Source organism: Eulemur rufifrons, chromosome 17 (assembly GCF_041146395.1).
Source record: "Eulemur rufifrons isolate Redbay chromosome 17, OSU_ERuf_1, whole genome shotgun sequence".
In the NCBI taxonomy this organism is placed as follows: Eukaryota; Metazoa; Chordata; class Mammalia; order Primates; family Lemuridae; genus Eulemur; species Eulemur rufifrons.
In genome coordinates, this window is record NC_090999.1 from 34087245 (window position 1) to 34108852 (window position 21608).

The 21608-nt window shown below is 39.7% G+C and overlaps 1 pseudogene; it reads right to left on the reverse strand.

The window, feature by feature from the left end:
* Positions 1-19425: 19425 nt before the first annotated feature.
* On the reverse strand, positions 19426-19629 carry LOC138398452 (small nucleolar RNA U3; annotated as a pseudogene).
* Positions 19630-21608: the final 1979 nt, after the last annotated feature.

Here is a 21608-nt window from a genome sequence, read left to right on the forward strand (position 1 = left end):
TTTAGTTGGGGTGAGATGATATTTCATTGTAGTGTTCTTTTTATTAATTTTGAGGATAAAGACTTGATGCTCTAGTAGACTCAGATGGTGACCAATGATGCGTTCCCCGAGTATCATTATGAACTACTGAATTTTTATATATTTATGTTTTAAACACTGATGTCATTCCTTTTTGCTCAGATTGTCCGAACTTTGCCAGCAGAAACTTTTTCAGTCTAGCTCTTGTGTACTTTTGACGTGATCTCTTTGGAGTTTATTTCCTTGCTTTCTGGCACAAAAACTTGTCTGACTCATTTTGTAAATGTCTCGATGTGGACCTAAAATCAACTGTTTCTCAAAAGGAATTTATTTTTGTGAAGAATGGTAAAGATCACAGTTTGGGCATTAAAGGGGATTTTACTCTCGAACAAGAGCTGGATGCAATCAGACATAAGCTTTTCTTGTTGACATTTAGATTTTCTCACTATGCACTAATAGTTATAAAACTTTTATCTACAATTTCTTCAACAGAAAATATTCTTATTGTGAATCTAAAACTTAGTATTCTTGACTCCATTTTCCTTTGGAAAAAATTTTTTCTGCTTCATGATAATATGATTATTCTTCAGAATATAACTAATTAGTTTATCCACATCAATAGAGAAGTAAGCTGGTAACAAACAAGTACTAGGAAACTACCGAAGTATTTCAAAATGCCCAGCTCTGAATTTTGGACTCAGAAGTTATGCTTTGAAATTTGTTTTTGTCTTTGAATATTAACAAATTTAAAATAGTAAACATTTGTTAATTTTTGGCTGGAAACTTAATATATTTTAGCTTTATGGATGTTAACTATTTGGTTTCACTCCTTGGTTCAGAAATCTGTTCATTTTATTTGTGGTAGTAATTTGCAATTCTTTAAATTAACATGTGAAAAGAGATCCAACTTCAACTTTATTAGTAACCAAATGATATGCAAATTAAAACAAGAGCATTTTTATTACAACAAATTAGCAAAGACTTAAAAAACATATTCCATTCCAGGGAGTTTTAAATGGCAGTCTCTCTTTTTATGCCTGCCTTGCTATCATCTTTCTGGCTTTTGTTTTTTCCTTCCTCAAGTACAGTATTAGCACCCTCCCCTGAAGCCCTCACTTCTGACCTGCCAGGGTTGGGCAGACACAAAGATGCTCTGCATAGAATTCAGGGTCCCACTATTTTTTTTTTCTGTAAAGGGCCATATGGTAAATATTTTAGCTTGTGCAGGCTAAGCAGCAAAATTGAGACATTATGTGGGTACTTATAAAACCATTTAAAAGGTAACCATTAAAAATGTAAAAACTATTTTTAGCTTGAAGAACTGTACCAAAACAGGTGGTGGGCAGACTTGGCCCATGGGCCATAGTTTGCCAACCCCTAGCTTAGATCCTTCTACAAGAAAGGACTCACTGCCCAGCTGTGAACAGTATAGTATTATCTAACAGCCTCAAGCAGTGAGCTTCATCATGGTCCCCCTCAACCTTGAGCTGAGGTTATACTGTTCTTGGGGCAGCCACCATTCAATGATTGAGCAAAGCCTAGTCTCCCAATGATAGGCAGCAAGGAAAAGGGACTGGAGTGCTATAGATGCAGGGAACTGAATTCCACCAACAACCAGAATGAACTAGAATGTAGATTCTTCCCAGAGCCTCTAAATACAAGTCCAGCTGACACCTTGACTTGGGCTTTGGGAAAGCAGAGAGCCAGCCCAACTAACCCAGATTTCTGAACTATAAAATTAAGCAATAATAAATGGATGTTATTTTAAGCTATTAAGTTTGTGGTAATTTGTTATACAGCAATAGAAAGCAAATACACTGGGAATTGTAGTTTGGAGGGGACAGTCCTTGTAATATGAAACAGACAGAGGAAAACAAAGAATGGATCTGAGAGCAAATAAACCAGACAGACTTTATTACAATTTGTTTTTGTACATCCTTTAGTCTAGACGCTTTCAGCATATATGAATCATTCCATGTTGTCTCAATGACTATAAAGATTTCATCAACTATTGAGGAAGGTTTTATTTGTGATGATCACTGGGATGTTAGGAATTTCAGCTAATTATTGTTAGTCTTATTGGAGAAGGACTTTGTTCGTCAATGAATGGCCCCATCAGCCTTTTCTTTCTGACTGGTTCTCACCCTCTGCTTTGCTGTTTGTAACTGAGGAACAGCTACTAAGAGGTGGGGGCTGTAGAGAAAAGCCAGGGCCGTACAGACGAGGCTAGGAACCCTGACTCACAGTGAGTGATCCTGATAGGAAGCTCGGTGAGCAACTGCTGCTACCTGTAGCAAATACTGGTGACTGCATATACGGGGTGACTGAGACATCCAAAAGTGCCCGGAAAGATAGCAAATGGCCAGTCCCCATGTGATGGCTTATAAAAATCCAAGCAGAACCCAGAAGTCTCACTGCTTAGCTCTTAAAAATCCATTATTTCTTCCAGACAGTAGCACTCAGGAGAGCAAAATGGTTTATTTCAGTATACGTGTTGAGAAAGCAAGGTAACAATAGAGCTAAGCTTCAAGGATCTCCTGATCAGGGATTTGTGAAACTAATAGCTTACACAGAAAAGAGATGATAGCGCTTTTGAATGCATTTTGAGAGCTCCTAGGAGATGTGCAATCTAATTGTGGTGTAATTACCAGCAACTGATAATGGTTTTTGTTCCTGCGGTTTTGTGCTACCAGAGGCCTGTATCTATTAGTGCTAGAATTGCTTGGATAACCAATTCAGGCTTAATTGTATGAAATTATGAGACCTCATTAATGAAACCCCATAGAGACAGTTTGTATTAGTAATAGCATTGCACTGATTACCTAATTTCAGAGCAAGGAATTAAAGGGGGAAAAATTAGGGTTTATGCTGCTTTTACTATAGCCCCTGTAGTCAGAAAAAAAAAATACTTCCTATTGTTAAACTAAAGCTCTTATATACAGAAGAATTCTATACAATAAATGTAGAAGTAATGATGAAATTAGAAAATAGTAAGTTTGCAAGACATAATGAAATAATCAATCCAGGCAAGGATCAATAACAGATGCTAAAACTGTTAGCTGAACAATTGACAGAGAACCACATAGTCACATGGTACCAAAGTATCACCCCCACAGATCACTTGTTAATAGCAAATGGGGGGAAAAAGTACCTTTTACAAATGGAAAAATATGGCTGTTATTACTTGGTAATTGAACTTATTATCTGATTGTCCCACTATTCATGATGCTATATGACTCCTGAGATGATGCTTTATAAATTATATAGCATCACCCATATTCTGGTGAAAAATATTTGAAATGGAAACTGTATCAAAAGGCTTGATTAGATTCAACTTAAAGGAAATACAAGCAGAAAAGAACAAATTAAGTGACACTTGGTCACATTCAGAATGTAGGACTTCTATAAGACCACTGTCATGGTCTCAGAAAAAAGTCAATAACAAGATAAGAAGGAAGAGTTGCTAGATTAAGAGACTAAGGAGGCAAAAGCAAATTCAACATGGGATCCTTGGTTAGATTTTATTTGTTAAAAAAAGCTTTAAAAATACTTTGGGCTAATGGTGAATTTTGCATATGGATTATCCAAATATCAGACAGGATTCTCACAGGATACGAATGGCAACTCAAAAGAACTTAATCATGAATCATTTAATGAAGAGACTTGAAAGGTATGGACAGGGCTAACAGAACCAACACGGAATAGTGAGGCACCCAGGGCTTAGCAGGGAAGCCATCACCAACTACTCTTAGCCTTGAAGGAGCAAGCCTGAGGGCAGTTATGAGAGACCAGTCTCAGCTGGAGCTGTTGAACGGGGCTCTGCCTAACAGGAGATAGAGTGGTAGATGCGGCCAACCAGACCAGTAACCTGGCAGGGAGGAGTGAGAAAAAGTATGCTAGCCTCTCTCCCACCCTCCGATCTCCTGCTGGTGCTCCCCTTGGCCTCTGATACTGTGAGGGTACCTGCTGTTGGCTGTCCCCAGCTGGGAGCCAGGCTGTGGCAGTCTGTAGAAGTCAGCTTCTCAGTGCTCCTAGCAGGACAGAGGAAGGTGGATAGTGCATCTGGAGGTGGGAATCAAAGGGAGAATAAAGCACAACTGGGTATTAGAGTAGATTAGATAATTATTGTTAATGGTTAGGTGTGATAATGGTTTTGTGGTTATATCAGAGAATATAGTTCTTAGTTTTTTTTAATGCAAATTGAAGTATTAAGGAATGAAGTGTCATAATGCCTCACTCATTCTGAAATGGTTCAGCAAAATAGATAGAATAGACATGCAAAGCAAATATAGAAACAAGCTTCTAGGATTTTCTTATTTATTGCTACAGCTTTGAGCATCCAGGCCCCAATTGTGTCACGCCTGAAGAAAGAGTCCTTGCATGCTTTTTCTAGACCTATGAACTGGCATATGATAAATGACAAAAAGTAAATTCTGACTCATACACCCCTTTTTCAATGATAATCACATTTCCTGACTGCCCTATACATACTTCTATTGTAAAGAAATTTATCACATTGTTAGACTTTTTCAGAGCAAGAAAAATTAGCAGAGTTAAAGGGGGGTATTAACTAATGATAAAGAGGTTAATAGTGCAAGGAGACTTAACAATCCTTAGTGTATATGTGCCTAACAATAGAACATCAAAATAAGTGAGGCAAACACTGATAAAATTGCAAGGAGAAATAGAAATAAATCCATTATCATAACATTGGAGACTTCAATACCTCTTAATCAGAAATGAACAGATCCTGAAGACAGGAAATGACATAGTTGAACTCGATAGCACAATCAAGCAACTGGATATAATGATATTTGTAGACTACTGCATCCAACAGCAGCAGATTACACATTCCTCTCAAACTCATAAGGAATATTCACTATGAGAGACCACATTCTGGGCCATAAAACACACATTAACAAATTTAAAAGAATAGAAATTACACAATATCTGCTCTCAGACCACATTGGAATTAAACTAGAAATCAATAACAGAAGGATAGCTAGAAAATCCCAAAATACTTGGAGATTAAACAACACACTTCTAAATAACACATGGATCAAAAAAGAAATCTCAAGAGAAGTTTACAAATGTTTTTAACTACATAAAAATGAAAATACAACTTATTAAAATTTTTGTCATGCAACAAAAGCAATTGCTTAGAGGGAAATCTGTAGTAATGAATGTATAAGCTAGAAAAAAGATCTACAATCAATAATCTAAACTTCCACTTTAGAAAAGTAGAAAGAGAAGAACAAAGTAAATACCAAGTGAGCAGGAGAAAAAAAATAATAAAAATTAGAGCAGAAATCAATGAAATGGAAAAGAGGAAATCAAGAGGTAAAATCAACAATATCAAAAGCTTGTCTTTAAAAAGATCAATAAAATTGATAATCCTCTAGCCAGGCTTAAAAAAAAAAGAGAGAGAGAGAAAGAGAGAAGATATAAATTACAATCATCCCTCAGTATCCATGGGGGATTTCATCCAGCACCCTTGTGGATACCAAAATTCACAGATGTTCAAGTTTCTTATATAAAATAGTGTAATATTTGCATATAACCTATGCACATCCTCCTATATACTTTTATCATCTCTAGATTACTTATAATACCTAATACAATGTAAATGCTATGTAAATAATTATTACATTGTACTGTTTTTATTTGTATTATTATTTATTGTTCTATTGTTATTTTTTTATGTTAGCTTTTTTCTCAAATATTTTTGATCCACCATAGTTGAATCTATAGATGGGGAACCCACAGATATGGAGGGCCGACTGTAATGATGGCAGTAATAAAAGAGGATACATCACTACAGATCCTATGGATATTAAAAAGATAATAAAGGAATATTATGAGCATTGTTATATTCTGTCTCTCCTATAAGCTGTGAATTCTTTGATAGCAAGGATTTTGTCTTACTCATCCTTTAACAGCTACTGTATACTTTATAATGTCTCATAAAATATGTTATGGTTTGGTACTATTACTCACCAAAGAAATGCTATAAGAGGTGAAAGTATAGAAAAGCTAGAATGAGTAAAAACAGAAGTTACGTCAAGTAGTAAAGCCTGGTTGAAGGGTCAAAGATGACCATCAGAAAGGAGAAGGGAAGGTCAAAGGCAGGACTTTAGAGGAAGAGAGGATGGAGGATAAGGCTTGACTAAATGGCTGGACCACATTGACGTTCAGTCTAGGGTTAATGAGAGGCCTAGGGTAAGACAAATAGCAGTAGCAAAGCGTTAGGTGGAGCTAAGGTCCCCAGGAGGTCTGGGAAGTCTATAGGCAAACAGCAGCCAAGTGGTACTTAGTCATCCAGACAAGCTACCAGAGGTGAAGTTGAGAGAATGTGGACAGGGTCCATATTCCCCCCGGGCTGGGGATCAAAACAAGCAGATAGAAGAAGCAGAGTGCAGAATCCAGACACTGAGGCTGGGAACATGATATTTGATTCTGTACAGGCAGATTTGAGAGGATGCCAACTATGGATTGATGTAGATAAACATTTCTGGAAATTCTAGTTAGTGATTCACTCTGAACTCATGTAGGATGGTATCACTTGAAAGGCCCTTGTGTTATAATTAAGTGCACACGTAATAAAGAATAATGTTAATTGAGTACTTATGTGCCAGTCACTCTTTTATGCATACTATATGTAAATAATTTAAACTCATACCAACCCCATGAGGGTAGGTACTATAATTATCTCTATATTTCAGATGAGGCAAGTGAGAAGTAAGAGTTAATTGGTCTAAGAATGATCCCCTACAGGCTGGCCTTCCAGAAAAAGGAGCTTACTTACCCACACAGTTTATCATGGAAATCTACCAGAACAAATTGCCTTAAACCCCAGACCATAGCCCAAAGCAAGCCTTATCCATAAGGCTTACCAGCAAGTGGTTGAACTGAAATGCAAACCCAGACAGCCTGAGTTCTTTTCTTGCCAATAAGGGGCTGGAGCTTCCCCAAGCATGAAAGTTGAGGTGATGGATTCTGCCACTGGTTTGTACTCCAGCTTCCTGATCCTATAGACAGAACAGCTGGTGCTAACCTCAACCACCAATGATGAGCTATAAAAATAGAGCTGAAAGCAAAATCCTATCCCATCAAGTTGCTGTTGTATTCCAGGCTCTGATCACACCAAGGAAGAGCCTTATGGGCTTTCCTAACCTGCAGCTTAAAAGCTGCACAACCAAAGGGTGGGGGTCCGCTCTGCTGAAGGCTGAATCCAGGTCCATCAGATTGCTGGGTGCTGTCTTAGACTGAGTAACTGGAGATCTCACACCTACAGTAGTGAATATTTCCTTTATCCACCAGGCGTACATTCCAAGATCCCCAGTGGATGCCTGAAACCGTGGGTAATACTGAACCCAATATATATTATACTATGTTTTTGCCTGTATGCATATACTTATGATAAAGTTTAATTTATAAATTAGGCACAGTAAGAGATTAACAGCAATAACTGATAACAAAATAAAATAATTATAACAATAAACTGTAAAAAAAGTTATCTGAATTTGGTTTCTCTCTCTCAAAATGTCTTATTATGTGTAATATTTTTGACAGCAGATAACTGAAACGGAGGAGAGCAAAACCAAGGATGGCAGTATGGGGGCACAGCTGTATTTGTTTTCTCACCTCCTTCAGTGTTGCAGAGTGAATGTTGCTCCAGGAGGTTGGCCATTTGCCTTATTTGCACAGCAGATTGAGGTATGGAGAAGAACTTGCCAAGGTCACAAAGCTACATAGCCAGTAAGTGGTTGAACTGAGATTCAAACTCAGACAGTCTTAAGTCCAGACCTACCACCTCTTGTGTATGATCTCTGGTGGGTAGGTAGGCTTTTGTGTCCTATGTCTCTGCATTTCCCCATGACTTGTAGCACAGAGACTTGCACATTACAGTCATATATTTACATTCTCACTAAACATATATGAATGACTACAACAGTGATATAAAATAATAAGGGAGGGAGATAGTCTTGATTTAATTGGAAATCTTTGATAAAGCTAGCCCAGCAAATTGTCTACAAACAGGATACAAATGCTTTGTATTTAATTGCTAAAGTGTTTTGAAGTTGAACTCGAATTAATAAATACATACTGCATCTTTCAGTTAAAGGAAAGAGCCAATAAACATCCAACCCTGTTTTCCAATCAAGAGGGAATGATCCTTTAAGGAATACAGGGCTTAAAAGAATAAATGATCAATGTTAAATTGTATCATAGGCTTTTCAAGTCTTAAGAGATGAGAAAAGAGATAAAGATGGATATGGAGTAGTTGGCATAAGACTATCTCATAAATTTGTCCTTAAGTCGATTTAGGAGGAAATACAGGATTTGGATAGAGAAAAACAAGAGAAAGGACTGCCTACAGTTATGATAAAAAGCATAGAAGAAGAAATAAACACAGGAGGTATTGTGGACCAGTGAGGAAGGATCATCATTTAGATTAGGGGGTTCATGTTGGGAACAGTAAGAGAAGTTAGAAGAAATACGATGGGACATATTATGTGGTTCCAAACGTACATGAACGTTGAGCTAGAAAGTAGTATAGTGTTCACAGGTGGTAGAGAGATATAATGAAAGAAAACTGTGCTTTGCAAAAATTAATGTGATAGCAGTGTTCAGTTTTCTTACAATCCATGTTTGAAATTCTTCTATCATTTCAGTGTTCTGAATTTGGTTGGTATCCATCGCTAGAGAGCTGGTGTTCTCTTTCAGGGGTGTCCTTTCCACTTGATTTTTCGTATTTCTGGAATTCTTTTGCTGATTCCTTCCCATCTGGACAAGCTGTTTCTTCATACCTTTGGATTTTTGTTTGGATAATGACACTGATAGTAGTGTTCAGATGGATTGGAGGGAAGACCAATGAGAAGGTTATTTGTGGACTTCCAGCAACATAGAGTTGATGTTCCTCTCACTATCAACACTCAAAGATATGGGAAAAATATTTATGGGTGATGGGCAATGATGGTTAAAAAAAAAAAAGAACAAAATGATAGATGACATGAAGAAGGGGAATAAGGAAGATCATATTTAAGATTCTGAGGTCCTTACATGTAACATGTTTTACTGGCCTGGAAATATGTACTAAAGAATAGGAAGAAAACATAATTTCCAAATCAGTAGCAGGAAAAAAAGAAAAGAAAACAATCCAAATGGAAGGAAAAAATAGTGTCTCTTAGAACACAACAATAGAATATAATATGAATGGTGCCTCCTTATATGTAATGTAAGTATTAAACATAGGGTGGAAAGGACACATATCAATTTCAGAATAGTGGTTTAATCTGAAATTGTTAAAGAGAGAGGGAGGGAAGCAAATAGAACTGGGAGAAAGTTCAAAACGTCTTCAACTATTTGTAAAGTATTTTATTTCTTAAAAATATAGTCATGTGCCCCATAATATTTTGGTCAATGGACCAAACAATGATCCCATAAGATTATAATACCGTATTTTTAGTGTACCTTTTCTATGTTTAGATCCACAAATACCACTGTGTTACGATTGCCTACAGTATCCAGTACAGTAACATGCTGTACAGGTTTGTGGCCTAGGAGCAATCGGCTATACCATACAGCTTGGGTGTGCAGTAGGCTGTAACATCTAGGTCTGTGTAAGTGCACTATGTGTTCGCACAATGACGATATCACCTAATAGTGCATTTCTCAGAACGTATTTCCATCATTCAGCAGCACATGAGTGTATCTGAAGCAAATACCTATATCTTCTTATTAACTCTTAGGATGAGTACATCAATGTGTATTATTCTCTAATTTTCTATTTTATAATACATTTTAGTAAAATATTTGAAAAGCTATTAAAGTAAATAGTTTAATGTTGCACAAGAGGTTGCACTTTATGCACCTTCATATTTGGCAGAAATCCTCTAAATAATATCCATGAAGCTGGTATGGCAACTAGATATGAGGGTACACATTCACCAAGTCTCAAAGACAAGTACCTTCTTACTTTTGTTACCAATGGTTTAAGAGTGAGTAAGACAAATGCTACAGTCAAGTCCCAGAAAAAACGAGGTCCTGGGCATTTGTTCTGTAGTTGTTTATAGTGCCCTCTAGTGGTGCCTCAGCAGAGCTCTAATGCAGAGCTCACTTTTTATGTGTTGAAGGTTAACTTTGTATATATTTTTCAACATATTAACAAAACATAAATTGGATTTTGTTTTTATTGCTGAGCTATATGATTAATTCTTGGATTTTAAAGTTTATCATTTATTCATTACCTAGAGAGAAAGGATCATGCTTTTTTTTAGGTAGGTTAAATCTTAAATTTACACAGGTAAAATGTTATCAACAGAATGCTTTAGAAATTTGATACTTCATAGAAGTCCCTAGAGATTTGTCAGTCCCTTCATTTTCAATAATATGTTCGAACCTCGGGGAAATAATATGAAATAGTTCTGATAAAGTTTCCCATATTTATCGGAATTGTGGTAGCTCTCTGTCTGATGACTTAGTCAACAACACTAGAGGGATAACAGTCATCATTTTATTTCTTATAGAAAACCTGACACAACCTTACTTTAATTTGAAACTATCATCTTTTTGGCCAGTAGCTTTTAATTGAGAATGCATATTAGAATTACCTGTGAACGTTTGTTAATATAATATATATGTGTTTAGGACTCACTCCAGACTTGCCGAATCTCTTTACTTGATATTCTTTTTTTTTCCTTTTTTTTTTTTTTTTTTGAGACACAGTCTCATTCTGTGACCTGGCTAGAGTTCAGTGGCGTCATCACAGCTCATTGCAACCTCAAACTCCTGGGCTCAAGCGATTCTTCTGCCTCAGCATCCCCACTAGCTGGGACTACAGGCATGTGCCATTATGCCCAGCTAATTTTTTCAATTTTTTATAGAGACAGGGTCTTGCTCTTGCTCAGGACGGTCTTGAACTCCTGGCCTCAAGCGATGCTCCCGCCTCGGCCTCCCAGAGATATTCTTTATGTACTCTGATATAGTCTTAATATACACTTGGAATATCCTTGGTATATTATGTACATCATGTCTCCAGATTATTATATGTAAAAATTATGCTTATCCATTTTTTTAAACATGTACTGACTTTGAAAATTGGCTAATCATTGTCCTTACGAATGTTCTATCTAAAAGTTTTTTGGTATTTCCATACTACCTTTATCTTGCATGCCATAGAAACAACGAAATTTCCTTGTCAGTTGCATTGTTCTTGTTATGAACTCTCATCAGGACTTCCGCATTGAAAATAATCAGTAATCAGTTTGTCACAGCTGTTTTAAGTCTTTATCATCTGCAGATAGGTTGTGTTTTCCTCTAATGCTTTCCTGAAGACCCTACAATCAGCTACAGGCCCAAGTTTGTGTCTTCAAATAAAGATTGTCTCAGAACCTCATGGAAAAGAACTACACCAGCTACTTTAAACTACTGACATTTCCAAGAATAGACTCTTTGGTACAGTCTCCTCTTGGCCCTGCTTAGACAATTTTTAGTCTGTCCCTGAAGACTGAATCAGGATTTTCAGAACTCTTTACTGGAGAAGCAGAAGGCTTCATAAAATTGCTATCCCGGGCCGGGAGCGGTGGCTCACGCCTGTAATCCTAGCACTCTGGAAGGCCGAGGTGGGCGGATCGTTTGAGTTCAGGAGTTTGAGACCAGTCTGAGCAAGAGTGAGACACCGTCTCTATCAAAAATAGAAAGAAATTATATGGACAACTAAAAATATATATAGAAAAAAATTAGCCAGGCATGGTGGCGCATGCCTGTAGTCCCAGCTACTCGGGAGGCTGAGACAGGAGGATCGCTTGAGCCCAGGAGTTTGAGGTTGCTGTGAGCTAGGCTGACGCCATGGCACTCTAGCCCAGGCAACAGAGTGAGACTCTGTCTCAAATAAATAAATAAAACTGCTATCCCAAGATACCACAGAACAAGAATTAATCACATGAGACTGAATGAATAAAGGGAGGGGTGATGGTAGCTATGTGTTTAGAATATTGTTGATGTTGTTTTAAAGCTGTATTTTCTGGATATGTAAGGAATCCCTTCTTAAGCTATCTGTAAACCCATAAAAATTTATTTGAATTTGCTTTTGTAAACTGAAATAATGTGTGTGTGTGTGTGTGTGTGCGCGCGTGTGTGAATACATATATATATATTTTTTTTTAGAGACAGGGTCTTGCTCTGTCACCTAGGCTGCAGTGCAGTGGTGCCATCATACCTCATTGCAGCCTCCCACTTCTGGGCCTAAGCAATCCTCCTGCCTCAGCCTCCCCACTAGCTGGGGCTAGAGGTACACACCACCATGCCTGGCTAATTTTTTTACTTTCATAGAGATGGGGTCTCACTATGTTGCCCATCCTGGTCTCAAGTGATCCTCCCACTTTAGCCTCCCAAAACGCTGGGATTACAGGCATGAGCCACTATGCCCAGCTGATTTATTTTTGACTTTCGATTTTTTTTTTATTTTTTAAAGATGCTTTTAAGTAGAAGGGTGGGGAGAAGCAAAACAGTTTCTCTTTGTGGTCATCACAGAAAGAATATCAGAATTCAATCACAATGACTTGGCTACATTAACATTCTAGGCTATACGTGGACAAGGCTTGTGGATTCTCACTGGATGGGTGAGCCCAGGTTATACTGGTGTTGATGTGGTACCACCTAAACAACAAAGGAGCGAGGAGCGGGGTTGGGGGTGGGGCAGCAGGAAGCTCTTGAAGGGAAGTTGAGGTTCTGTTACCAAGTAAGGAAAGTCAATGCTGACAGATAAAAACAGCAGGCGTCCAGTTCACTCTTACTTCCCTTTCATTATAGGACAAAACTGCAAAATTCTGAAGCAGTATCTTCAATGCTTGCCTTAAAACTACCATTAAAAGTTTGAGCTTCACTTATTGAGCTCAAAGCAACTTTCACATCAGAGATTCTATAAAGCCATTCCAACTTCTTTTTCCTATTTAGATGAAAGACAGTGAACTCATTTCATTTTTAAATGATGTATTTTTCTCTCATTGACCCCCTTCCCCCTACCATTTGAATTCCAAAATTATTTCTGTATTCTTACTTTTCATGGCAATATGGTTATTAGCAAAAGTTCAATAACAATCTGTTCTCTGCTTACCAGGTTATAATTGGAAAAATTGGTTATATAATGAAGGCCTTGCTTGGAATGTCATATTTGGGAAAGATGCTTATTTAATCAGATATGACCAGACTTTTTTGAGGAACTAAGGAAACAACACTTGCAAAGCCCTGGCTGAAAAATTGGCCGGGTACCTGGCTTTTGAGTCTAGCCTTACAGGTGAGTAAGGAAGGTCACTTCTGAGCAGAGCAGGAAACTTAGGGTATTTTAGGGACCTCAGGAACAGAGGAATTCACTTATTATAGATAGTGCTGGTGAAATCTGGTGGAGAGAAATTCTTTAGCTTGGCTAAGTAAGAGGCTAAACCTCAGGATAGCAAATAATAAAGGCTTTTAAAAGTCCACCTGAGATTCCTTATAGTATCATCCAGAAAAGTAAACTTAAGAAGACCCATATCATAAGTTAATATTCTTGTTGCTCCTATGTAAATAATCAGGCAAATCTCTGTGGTTTTTCTTACTAGTCTAGATACCATCTGTATTTGCTCGGCGTTGATATTCTGATTAAGATTTATGGTCAAAAATGCTATTAATGTGGTCGCTATTTCTTTTTTATAAATGATTTATTATACAATTTCTTGGTTCATCATTTAATATGAATGAGATGGAAAGAAGAACACAATCTTAAAATTTCCACCAATTCATTGCTCTCTTCTAGGCAGGGGGAGTGTGTACGAGGCAGAAGGGATTCAGAGAATTGTTCAGGGGAAAATGGAGTCCAGGAGATCAAAGAATGACAGTGAGAGGTTAAGGCTGGATTTCAGAAATGGTAGAAAACACTCGACAGCGATTCACCCCTTTTTCTCTTCTGCCACAATTGGAAGAAAGAGATATTTCTAATTTTGCACTTAATTCTGAGAAAACAATATTGCTGCCCCAAGGAAGTGTTTACTCCTAATAATAATGATTTGAGGTAAATTACAATTTCATTTACACAAAATATCTATGATTCGTTTCTTATTTCTTTTATATATATGGGTTTATAGTCATCTCCACAGGAAGCACGCAGAGCATCATCTGCGGAATTCCCAATGTTCTGAGTGGACAGCAGCAGGACGACATGAACAGAAAAATGGGGCCAACGTGCCCACAGAAGAGCCGTCCTTTCTCCCAGTGCCATTGGAAACAACTTCTTTGAGTCTTTGAAAAGAAAAAAACATTGACTTCTTTTCCTGAAGAGCCAGGAGCAGCAGACATCAGCAGGAAGGGCAGTGGGTGATACCAGGAGGAAACCGGAGCCACCGCCCTGCATCCCCAAGGTTATTTCTGGGAAAGCCCAAGAGGTATTGGGTTTGCTCAAAACTCAGGTTGAGAACGGGAAGGTCAGGGCCAATAATGCAGCAAAGGAGGCATGAAGCAAGCTCGACAGCGGGGGAAGAGGCTCGAATGTAAGAGGACTGGGATGTTTGGGTTCCAACCAGAAAACGTGTCTTCAGCAAAGTTGCTGGATGAAAGTCATAATATCTGTTTCCCTCTCTTGATTTCAATTCTTTGCTGCTTCTAATGCTCTCCAAATATAGATTAGAGGCACAGAAGAAATCAACTTCCAGCAAGCTGCATAAGTGGTCTCCTAGTGATTAACTCCCCTCTAAGCCTTAAGTTAAAAGCCGTGGGCATCACACGTGAATGTGAACATCCTGTGTTGAACTGGCTCGTTTGCGTGGGTTTGGACAGCTTTACCGAGCGGCATGGGGCCTTTCTTCCTGAGCTCCGAGTTTTAGGCAGTCACTTTAATTATGGTGATTAGCTATAGAAAGTGGTTATTAACCAACTTGTTCTATCTTACTACCACTTTATTTAAAAGCAATTAAGACAGGAGAAATAAAAGCCATACTTCTTTTTATAGGTTTAGAAAGTATATTAAATAAAGCTTCACCCTTATTCCTAAGCAAGGAATTGTTCCCATTATCAGAAAGAAGTGAAGTTTCTATTAAAAAAAAAAAAAAAAAGAAAAGCCTATCTGTGCTAGACAGCATTTTTTCTTTTAGTGTTGTAAGAAATATCACACTGGTTTCCCAAAAAGTGTCCTACAGTTAATGGATTAAATAGTGTTAAACAGATTCGATTACTGACTTCTCCAGAGACTTTAATAGGCTCATATATGTGGTCTGACTTCCATGATGGGGAAGGTGAATAGGCACCCAAGGACAAATAAATTCAGGATGCTGCCAGTTTACCTTGCAGAAGGCTGGTGCTCTAGAACATAATTTCCCAAATGCCAGATATGATATATATATGGAGAAGCACCACCAGATCCCCTTTCAAGGGAGGACTTGTGGCCAGCTGTAGGGAATGTGACAGCGGACTGTTTCAGCTCTGCTTCTTCACACTCTGCCTCAGCTGCAAAGAGCCGCCTTGTCCTTCCACGAGCAACCCGTCCAGTGGCTGAGCAAGGAGGGTACAAGGGACCTGCGCTCTTGTCCACCTGCAGCAGTGAACACTTGCTCCTCTGCGGCTCGGCCAAGGCTGTGTCAGGGCTGCGTCACTTCTCACTCCACCCAATCCTTCTTCCTCCCCTTCCTTTCACAGTGTTGGTCCCCAATAAACAACTGGTACCCCAGATTTTGTCTCAGCATTTGCTTCCATAAAGCCCAACCTGGGCCATTACTTAGATTAAAATACGTAGGATTACTATGCTTTATGAACGAGGATCGTTACATGTCAATTTTACTTATTTAACATTTGTTAACTTAAATAACATAATCAACTCTTTGGTACCTAGGCTAGTTATAAACGGAAGACTTTCTATAACAAGTTGTTCATGTACTCTATTATCTAACACAGTTAACCAGATAAAAGTAATGTTCCTATCAATATATTTCAAGTTCTAATATTGCAAAGTCCAATGAATAAAAACTTGTTGAACTCAAAGTGGCTGAAATATTCCACAGGTGTAAAAGTATATAGTGAAATAGAATTGTTAATACTATTAACTGAATAAAACAAATACAATCTAATGGAAAGTCTGTCAACGAATTTACCCAGAATCCCACTGGTTGAACTAAAGCAGGTTTACTTTGAAGAAGTTCAGAGTCTTAGAAATATTTAAGGATGTGAAGAAAAATTCTGGACATTTTCAAAACATTTTTACCACGTTAAGAGTTGATGGCCCTCACACTCCTAATCCTTTATGCTACTAATAGACATGGTCATAAAAAGAAAGGAAAAAAATAATCAACTTGAAATATATCTATAGCTCAGACAACTCTAGCTCAAGTAGGTTAAAGACAGAGTGAAAAATGGACAATCAAAACATTCAGGCTTCCCCTGTCTAGAAAATAAGGCGATGACAGATAGACATGGGGTGAGGCCATGGCATATGGTAGGTGTTCAATCAATGTATGCTGCTAACATTGATTGAATGTTAGAGATCACCAATAGATATATTCTTCATTCTATCCCTTCTATTACCCATGTATGGAGCTAGTAAAGCATATTTCTTAAAACAGCCTATTTTTAATTGCTTCAAAGCTATACCTTTATACTTTTTCTCTTTTGGTTAACTTTATTAGCTGAAATTGCCCTTCTTTTCCATACTATAAGACGATTATCTCAATTAGTGTTAATGATTTCCTTCCCCATGTCCCTTCCCCCACCCGTCTTGGAGAAATTTTCTTGGTGTTTTTCCATCCCTTTCAGACTTAATGATGTGGATGGTGGGTGGATTGGGGTTGCATATTGGAGCCATGTGTCGGGTACAATTAGCAGGATGGTTTTTGTGGCCCTAACTCCTCTCCCCCTTTTGAAAAGGGTGTTAAATATAGATGAATTACTTATCCTTGCAACAAAAGAATAAAAAGTGTAAGTTAACTGAAGAAAAAAAAGGGAAATTTACTAATAGTGTCCCATGGAACTCCTGGATGAAACAGCAGTCAGATCTCTCTCTCTCCTTCCCTCCCTCTCCCTCTGCTGAGTGTATGCTTCATCCTTCTCTCTCTATAGATTGGTTTCCTCTTCTCCTCCATGTCCATACATGGCCAAGTGTGGGCACTGAGTTAGCTGGGTCCTCTGGGAAGCAGGCGCTGAGGTGGAGTTAGGAGCACAAGAGGTTGTAGAGATGTGAAAGAGAAAAGAAAGAGGAAGCTTGATTGGACAGGGGAAGGCTACACGCCACCATGCAATCAGACACCTGCTAAAGGAAAGTGGGAGGAAGCCTTAGGCAGGGAGGGGCTTCAGACCACTATGCAGACTTGGCAAAATTTAGGCCAACCCAGTGGGGAACTCCAGAGCAAAGATCATTTGTTAGAGATTTTGGTTTTGTGGTCCGTGTGGGGTGGAAACACCAGGCTCTAGTACCTCTGTGGTGCTTAGTCGTTACTGGGGGTTGCCTGGAACAAGTGTGGCTTCAGCTCAGCAGCCAGCGCAACTCTGAAGGTACCTACAGGCGAGGTGTCAGCTGACCCCACCCTCCAACTCTGCTCCTTTCCTGAAGGGAGGACTGAGCAGTGGCTCCTCCTCTCGGCTGCCGCAGCCACCGAGAACACAAAAGGCCCCTGTGAGCATCTGTGTAGCGTTTACCTGCGCAGAGTCTGTGTGTATCTGGCCCAGTTACCAAGGACGCGTCTAGCTCTGGAGAGTGGGTTCATGTCCTACAAAATGACTCTGGGGCCACTGCTATGGTTAGAAAGATGAATGGCTGGGCATTGGCTCTGAAAGATAACTGTCCTTGTAAAGCTGGATAAAATTTAAGGGCGGAGGTCACCAAACAGCAAAATGTTCACTATTTTATCCTCTCTGGTGCCTAAAGGCATGATGAAGCATATTAAAAAAAAAAAAAAAGAAAGAAAAAAAAACTTTGTTTTTCCTTTTTTAACCTCATTAGCAGAAAGCACACTTCCGTTCGAATGCCTTACTTTGAGATAATCATCTTGTGCTGTGACTTTCTGTTTAATTGCTCCCGTCATAAGCAGTCTCTCCTGCTCTCCACCCACGTCCACTCCTTAGAATTCTTCCATGATTCTCCTTACCCATCCCATTCTTATCCATTCTGCTCAGACCTGCATCCTCCATGGGATGAGGAGAAGGGAGGGAAACATGTAAAGGGATTAAGCGGGTTGGTGTTTTGGGCATTAGCTCATTATTCTTTCTCTGGAGTAAGGGAGCTAAAAGTATATTAGGACCCTCTGGTTCAAATAAACTACTGTTAACTGGCTCAGGTAAAAAGTGAGAAATTTAATGAGGAAGAGTGTTAGGCTGTCTAACCAGTTAGGCCTTCCGGAATGGCAGATTAGCTGTGTATTGCTGTGTAACAAACTGCCATCAAACTTAATGGCCTGCAAAACACAAATTTTTAATCTCATAGTATCCATGAGTCAGGAATGAGGGTCCAGGTGAGCTGAATCTCTCTTCCAGGCTGCAGGAACCTGTCAGCTGGGGCTGTGGTTCTCCTTTGGAACTTGGGGCCTCCTTCCAAGCACATTCAGCTTATTTGTTGGCAGAATTCAGTTCCTGGAGGTTGCAGGACTGAGGCCTCAGCTCCCACAGGTGGCCCCTGTCCATATGCAGTCCCCCATGGCTGTTCGCTTTCTTCCTTGAGCTGGTGAGAGAATGTCTCTGTTGCTTTTAAGGCTTTTTACCTGATTAAAACAGACTCACCTGGGATAATCTTCCCTTTTAACTCCAAATCAACTGATTTAGGGCCTTAATTACATCTGTACCATCCCTTTTGTCATATAATAAATCATGGGAGCAATATTTCATATTCACGAGTCCTTCTCAGTCTCAAGGGCAGGGTATTATACAGGTGTGTACACCAGGGGCAGCACCTTAGGGACCATTTTAGAATTTAGCCTACCATAAATGGACTCAGTCTAAGTGCTGGAAAACTGAAAAAAAAAAATCCCCTTCTATTTTATTAATACCTCTTCTCTCTGACAATCTGCTCCCCTCAGATTCTCCAAATTACCAAGGAAAGGCTCTGGTCCAGCTTGGGTGGGATGTCCAACCCTAGTCCTATCAACTGTGTCCAGTGGCATGGTCCCATGTATAAGATGGCTCCCGGGGCCTGCCGGTGTGGTTGAGGAGGTGGGGTGATTCAGTTAAGCAAATGGGCTGGGAAGATGCTCCAAAGGGACTTACCTCATTGCTGTCTTTTATCCAGTGAATAGGTCTTTCTTCTGGAAGGCACACAGCAGTTAAGAAGTGAAAAATGGCCCCTGGGCAGCAGTAAATTATTAATAAAAGAGAAGAACTGCTATTATCTGAGAGTCCTTCTTTTGGAATTGATATAAATCTCCTAACCTCCAGAGTGAGATCTCTTACATTACAGAAACCACTCAGGCTACACCCTCTTCTTCTTCCAGAGAAGGAGCAGAGTAAACGTCAAAAGCAAGCAGCAGTCCTGGCAAAGCAATACCAAGAACCAGCTTCACACTCAGGAGAGAAGGCTGTACATCATGGTTTCCAATGCTGCACACATTCAGACAAATTTTCCTAACAACAAACTATAGAAATGATCTCTGGAAGCATAGCCTTAATGCTGTGAATGACACCTCCAATGAGTCTAATGCAGCCAAACACTTTTAAATGATGGTGAAATTATTTTTTTCTTTCAGTCAGGGCATTTGCCTTTTTCAAATACATTTTTTATCTCATAACAATTTTGGTCAAATGACAAAGTTCAAAACACTATTTTCACTTGTAAATTTCCAGAAATTCTTTAGAGCAGCAATAGGAACACTGGGTCTCATTAATATATGGCCTCCTTGCAGCCAATCACACGCTGCTGAGATCTCCATACCATTCCCCATTAAAAAGATCCTGTGGCTGGGTTTGGTGACTCACGCCTGTAATCCTAGCACTTTGGGAGGCCGAGGCTGGAGGATTGCTTGAGGTCAGGAGTTTGAGACCAGCCTGAGCAAGAGTGAGACCCTGTAAGAACCGGTTTCCCTCAGTCCCAGGAACAGATAGGCAGAGTCACCAAGGCTGCAACAGACAAAGGAGTTTATTTTCTAGCCTAGGCTAGGGTCCAAGGCTCAGAGCACCAGCGCAGTGGTCTCTCCACGAGCCCGGACCTCGCCCTGGGGTGGAAACAAAGCTTTTATACTTATCGATAGGTTACATGTATCGGGCACACCCCCCCCACCCCCCTTTTAGTTCATTTGTTCCCTCAAAAGTGGCCGATAGCTTTGGCTCCTGATTGGCCAGTTTCCAAAGCCGGGGCTTTGGCTCCTAATTGGCCAGTTTCCAAGCCAGGGCCCTCAGTTGTTACCAGCGGCATTCCGGGGAGGGGGAGGGCCTGCATTGGGGAAACCAAAACTTAGGCCTTTCCTAAGAGGTCCAGTCTGTCATGGAGTTACTCCTGTTTTCCTTCCTGCTCTACAACCCCATCTTTACAAAAAATAGAAAAGATTAGCTGGATGTGGTGGCACACGTCTGTAGTCCCATCTACTCAGGAGGCTGAGGCAGGAGGATTGCTGGAGCCCAGGAGTTTGAGGCTGCAGTGAGCTAGGATGACACCATTGCACTCTAGCCCTAGAGACCGTGTCTCAAAAAAAAATTCTGTCCTATAAAATTTGGATTCAGTCAAAAGGCCACACTTAAGGACTTAGAAAGTCACATGTATCCTTAAGGCCGCAGATTCTTCATACCTGCTCTAGTCCATTTATGCTAGAAAGTGTGGAGAATGTGGACATTCCTGAGTTTACTAGACACAGGAGCCCAGGTGGCTGTTACTGTTGGACCAAAAAAAGGCCACGGGAAATATATTCCATTATTGGGATTCAAAACTGGAATCTTCTCTGGTTGAGACCCTTGGACCCTTTTGATAAAGGAACAGCAACAAAGATTTCATTCCCTTCTCTCCCACAGGAGTTGACCCCGCATATACCTATTGCAAGCTAATGCTCATCTCAGGATATACTTCCTGGGGAGCCCACCTTGTGACCATTTAGCTGAATATCTCTAATGTGTGTTTGACTTACTACTGCTGGGTCTAAAAGCTACTGGTTGAGTATTTACAGTAAATGCTCAAAAAACTTGTCACCATGTACAGGGTACAAAAAGGTTGTCACCATGCACAGGATGCTAGATCTCTCTCATCGACCCTCCCAAGCCATTCTCCCCCTGCTCTGGGCTCTGGGAGACTGGCCACATGGATCACATCAATGGGACTCTTGCCGGGGCTTCCTGATGGATGTGGCCAATGGAAGGCAACAGGCAGTGAGCAAGGAGGTCGGATGGAGTATTTGCTCTCAGCTCCTTTCCTGTCAGGCCACAGGGGGTTGTCTAGGTCCCTCCACTAAGGGCCAGTGCTCCTGCCACGTGGACCTCTAGGTACAGCTCTCATTCTGGGTTCTAATAACTACCCCCTTTCCTTGGCTTCTTCAGCCTAGAGGTTATAACAACTCCTTGCTCTTTCCAGCCCTGGGGTATTGCATTGTCCCTGTGCTTCGCCTAGATTCTGCCTACCTTTGTAAATAGGCTATTTTTTGAAACCTCCTTAAATTTCTCAC